A 6,007-nucleotide genomic window follows, 5' to 3' on the forward strand; every position below is an offset into this window, starting at 1 on the left:
TTGCGTTCTGGGGCCAAGGAGGTCTGAACGAAGGGGATGGGACTTTTTCGCTTCAGCGATGCGTTCAAAGTCAAAATCTCAGTGTTTTTTTTCCAAATGACTTACTCAACCTTTAATACAGGAGACATATTATTCTCTATTTTTATAAAGTTAACACAGGTCTGTTGATTCTCCATGTCTCAGTTTCACCCCTGATTCTGTGTTTACATGCAAATGAGTTGCTGCACCCTCCCCCCACGCCCCTCTGAGGACCTGGTTGTCTCTTTACCCCATTGCTCTCTGCCTCCAGCTTGTTACCATGGTTACGGTTTACACTCTGGAACTGAATGAAGAACACACGTCGCTGCAAACCAACACAACGGTTCAACCGTATCACTTTGAACCAGACTTCGACCCAGAACAAGAAGTTGTGACGCTCCGGTACATTTGCGTAACATTTTTGATGGCAACTCGTAGCTAGGTGGCTAATGCTACTTTCTCCTGCAAGTAGCGTTGCCGTGATCTATCTTGGGCAACAAGCAATAATGCAAATGCTGTTAACACTTTACAGTTATATTTTTTCCAAATGGTAACATTGTATTTTTAACTGATGAAAAAAAAAGATAAAAACAGCATCCTTTATTTGTTTACTTTACATTAACGGTATGAAAACCTGCTACAATACAATCCCTACAATACAACAACAGGTTCACACATGCAATATGTCAAGTCAGCAACAACACAAGGACACAAGCCACATGGACTCCATCCTAATAGGCCCCACGCTGTCCTACGTCCTCTACGGTCCCTTATGTGCTCTTCTGCATCCTCGTCACCCGTTACACCATCAGCATGGCGGTGCCTCCACTCACGCTGCCCATGGCCTTCTCCCCTGGAGAAGCAGTTCCTGCAGCTGATGCTATGCCAAGATCCCCCAGAAGATGGCGACACTCAACCTCCTCATGAGTATTCAAGATTCAAAGGGTTTCTTGTCATATGCACAGTAAAGAAACATGTTTCTCTGTACAATGAAATTCTGCTTTTGCTGTATAGCATAAAAACAAAGTCATTTAAAAGGGACATAAGGAAAAACGCCAATAATAATAATAATAATAAGACAACAATAAAAGCAGTGCAGCGTGCTTGGGATGATTCTGGCACCTCCTGGCAGAATCATCCCATGTTGTTGTTTTAATACAGACTAGTCTAATGTACCTCTTTGCATTTTGACAAAACTCTCTGAGGGCTTTCACTGTCGTTAATTCATTATCATATTTATATGTTGAAAGGAGATTTCGTTTTGATTCAGAAAACAAAAATATATGCTGCATGGAGACACCACAGGTTATGTTAGTAGCTATAGCAAGTTGTCTGTTTAGATTATTATTCACATAACATGGCGATTATCATACATGATTCACACTCAGTTACAGCAGCTGGAGGAGAAAGTATCATCCATGGTGAAACATCCTGGAACCTGAATGTCTTCTCTCTTTAAACTGACCCACTATAGTGATTTACACAGCAAGACATAGACTAGACTGGTTACCTGTCTGTCTCTACATGTCAGATAGACTGGTTACCTGTCTGTCTCTACATGTCAGCCCTGTGATAGACTGGTTACCTGTCTGTCTCTACATTTCAGCCCTGTGATAGACTGTTTACCTGTCTGTCTCTACATGTCAGCCCTGTGATAGACTGGTTACCTGTCTGTCTCTACATTTCAGCCCTGTGATAGACTGGTTACCTGTCTGTCTCTACATGTCAGCCCTGTGATAGACTGGTTACCTGTCTGTCTCTACATGTCGGCCCTGTGATAGACTGGTTACCTGTCTGTCTCTACATGTCGGCCCTGTGATAGACTGGTTACCTGTCTGTCTCTACATGTCGGCCCTGTGATAGACTGGTTAGCTGTCTGTCTCTACATGTCGGCCCTGTGATAGACTGGTTACCTGTCTGTCTCTACATGTCTCCCTGTGATAGCCTGGTTACCTGTCTGTCTCTACATGTCAGCCCTGTGATAGACTGGTTACCTGTCTGTCTCTACATGTCAGCCCTGTGATAGACTGGTTACCTGTCTGTCTCTACATGTCTCCCTGTGATAGACTGGTTACCTGTCTGTCTCTACATGTCTCCCTGTAATAGACTGGTTACCTGTCTGTCTCTACATGTCAGCCCTGTGATAGACTGGTTACCTGTCTGTCTCTACATGTCTCCCTGTGATAGACTGGTTACCTGTCTGTCTCTACATGTCTCCCTGTAATAGACTGGTTACCTGTCTGTCTCTACATGTCAGCCCTGTGATAGACTGGTTACCTGTCTGTCTCTACATGTCTCCCTGTGATAGACTGGTTACCTGTCTGTCTCTACATGTCTCCCTGTAATAGACTGGTTACCTGTCTGTCTCTACATGTCAGCCCTGTGATAGACTGGTTACCTGTCTGTCTCTACATGTCAGCCTGTGATAGACTGGTTACCTGTCTGTCTCTACATGTCAGCCCTGTGATAGACTGGTTACCTGTCCAGGTGAACCTGCCCTCGCCCAATGTCAACTGGGATCGACCCCCCGCGACCCTGAATACAGGATAAGCGGTGATTGATGATGGATGGACTCCAACGTACATTTCAAGCTACAAATTCCACACAAGAAATAAAAAAGAGAAAGATTTCTGTAGCTACAGTACAATACATAATATTAAAATTGACCTCTTCCACAATCCCTCTCCGTAGGCAGCAGCCAATGTGTCTCCATCATCATCACCACCACCAGAACCCTGTGATGAAGAAGAGCATGCTGTGTCAATATACTTGAAACCATATTTGGTTCATCTCTGGAGTATTAAGTACTTCAATGTACACCATCGGTGAACGTTGAGAGAAAAGAAAAGGGCAAAGAGGGACACACACACACACACACACACACACATACATCTGATGTAGCCACTAGTGTCCAGGGGAGCCCTCAGCCACTGGTCACCAGGTCTCCTGGCTCAGAGGTGGTGGCCTCTGCCTTCTCACTACTACCCTCGTTATTACAAGTAATAGAAATAAACAGTGATATTAACTTTGTTTAATATGTGAAATATGATTAAAACCATATTCCCTAGGCTGCCTGTTAGCACAATATTCTTATGCTTCACGTTCAGCTGCAGCCACGTTGTCTCTGTGCCCCAAACAGAAAACGTTATTAACTTTTAAATCAATTTACTGTTAGTCTCAAAGTGTGGAATAAACCCCTGGTACCAGAGGATGACTCACTGAACATCATAAACATTGTGTTCTCATACCCCGTGTATTAATATAACTGAACATCACGACTCTTCAAAGAACTGATCCCATTACATTTACATTTAGGTCATTTAGCAGACGCTTTTGTCCAAAGCGACTTACAATAAGTACATTTGTCAAAAGAAGGAAACAAGGAAACCACAACGAATCATTGCCGATAAAGTAAGAGCTAAAAGTAGAACAAGTGTTAGGTCCTCATCTGAGTAAACTAGTAGTTCAAGAGCAACAGTGCTACGATCAGAGTGCTATAGGTAAGTGCTATAGGTCATGCTAGTCGAGGTGAAGTCTGAACAGGTGAGTCTTGAGCCTTTTTCGGAAAATGGCAAATGACTCAGCTGTCCTGACATTAGTCGGGAGTTCGTTCCACCACTGAGGCGCCAGAACAGAGAAGAGTCTGGACTTTGCTGAGCGACATTTGTTTGATTTCAGCGATGGTGGTACCAGCCGGCCAGCTGAAGTAGAGGAGCGAAGTGCTCGCTTCGGGGCATGAGGTTTGACCAGTGTTTGAAGGTAGATGGGTGCCGTTCCATTGATGGCCCTGAAGGCCAGTGTCATCGTCTTAAATTGGATGCGTGCTGCAACAGGGAGCCAGTGGAGGTCACGGAGGAGGGGGGTCACATGGGAGAATTTGGGTAGATTGAAGATAAGACGTGCTGCAGCGTTCTGGATACGCTGCAATGGTTTAATCGCAGAGGCCGGGAGTCCGGCCAGGAGAGAGTTGCAGTAGTCAAGGCGGGAGATGACCAGTGCTTGGACCAGGAGTTGTGTTGCATCCTTTGTGAGGAAGGTCCGAATCCTGCGGATGTTGTAGAGGGCAAATCTGCAGGATCGGGCCACAGCAGTGATGTTGGGGGTGCAGGATAGTTGGTCATCGAGGATTACACCCAGGTTCCTCGCAGTTGACGACGGCAATACTGTGATGCCCTCGACAGTGACCGACAGGTCCATGCGAGGGCAGTCTTTCCCTGGGATGAAGAGGAGTTCGGTTTTATTCAGGTTAAGCTTGAGGTGATGTGCAGTTGTCCAGACAGAGATGTCAGCCAGACAGTCCGAGATGCGAGTTGCAATGTGGGTGTCAGAGGACGGGGGAAAAGAGAGGAACAGCTGGGTGTCATCTGCATAGCAATGGTAGGAGAATCCATGCGATGTGATAACAGAACCTAGTGATCTGGTGTATAGTGAGAACAGAAGCGGTCCTAATACTGAGCCTTGAGGGACACCCGTGTCCAGAGAACAGGGTTTGGACATAGAGCCATTCCATGTGACCTGAAAGGTGCGATCCCATCAAGCAACAATTGCATGGTCCACTGTCAGAGGTACGTTGGAGGACTGGGACCACTCATTCATATCTGGACTATGAGATTCAAAGCCAAACACACATTGAGTGAAGAAATTCAAGAAGGAAAAAGCACCCGTTTGCAGTAGTTTATCGTTGGGAATGCTTGACCACAGAATGTGTTACATATGTATATATATATATACATAAATAAAGCATAAAAATACACCGTGGAAAGAATGTGGATTATAATAATTACAGAGAACACATGAAAAACGATTCACTTTCCCCTTTTAGCTTTTAACCTTTACTTATTTTTATTAGTGTGATCATTTATTATATTACATTTATTACATTATGCCTCTTTTTGATCTAAAATAACTTCCATTATTTTTTTGTTATAACATTTTTAAATATTGTACTAGTTATCTTTCACATAACCTGATTATAAGATGTAAATTAAACCATGGGAAAATAAATAATCTTTCAGATTAATAACTTGCAAAAAAAGTAAAGCTGTAATCAATACACATTAAATTAGATTAAAACATTCTTACTATGTACATTTATATACAGCTGTATATACAGCTGTTGTAAGTATGTAGCTGTATGTTTGTGTGTGGACAGTGTAGAGCTGCAACGATTTTGTCAGTTAATTATTTTATTATAATAAAAACAACAACAATAATCATATTTATTATTATATTGTGTCTTATTTTGTAATACATATATTATTATACTGTACTTTCATATACCATATTAATACATTTCACCATCATATATCCCCTATGATATTATACAGTATTATATTGTTGTGTGAATGTACTCTGTTTTATTACATTATATCTTGTAGATTTGTTCAGACAGACAACAGTTACTAAATCATATGCATGAATCTGGTGCATGCTGTTTACATACATACATATAAAGCTTGTGATTCTCCCTCCTGCTCTTATTACATCGATGAAAACAAAACCAGAGTTTGTGCCTTTACACTCTCTGGTCTATCAGACAGGAGAAGTCTGTCAGACCAGCTTTGTTGTATGGTCATTTGGCTCCATCTGCTGGCTGTAGCTGGGAAATACAGGTGCTGTTTTTTTCAAATTATGTTTTTTTTATTTAACCTTTATTTATTTAACCTTTATTTATCCCATTGACATTAAAAATCTCTTAGGGGGTCCTGGCCAAGATGACTTTGTAAAAGTGTCACCACATAACAACGAAGATAACTGATACAAGAGAGGACTCAAAACAAACCACCAAATTACAACCAATCAAATGCTTTTCATTCAGTTTTCAAATGATCCTTCATTTTGTTTTAACATTGCATACTTCTAAAATAATCAAGTTTAAATGTCTTTGTAAATGACACCAAGGTGAGGTCGAAGAGGTTGGAGGAGTCCTTGAGGACATCTTAGTCCTTGAGGCGGTTGTAAGCATCCCAGGGAGGTTATAGGGTCCCTT

Source organism: Eutrigla gurnardus (genome assembly GCF_963514095.1).
Source record: "Eutrigla gurnardus genome assembly, chromosome: 21".
NCBI lineage: Eukaryota > Metazoa > Chordata > Actinopteri > Perciformes > Triglidae > Eutrigla > Eutrigla gurnardus.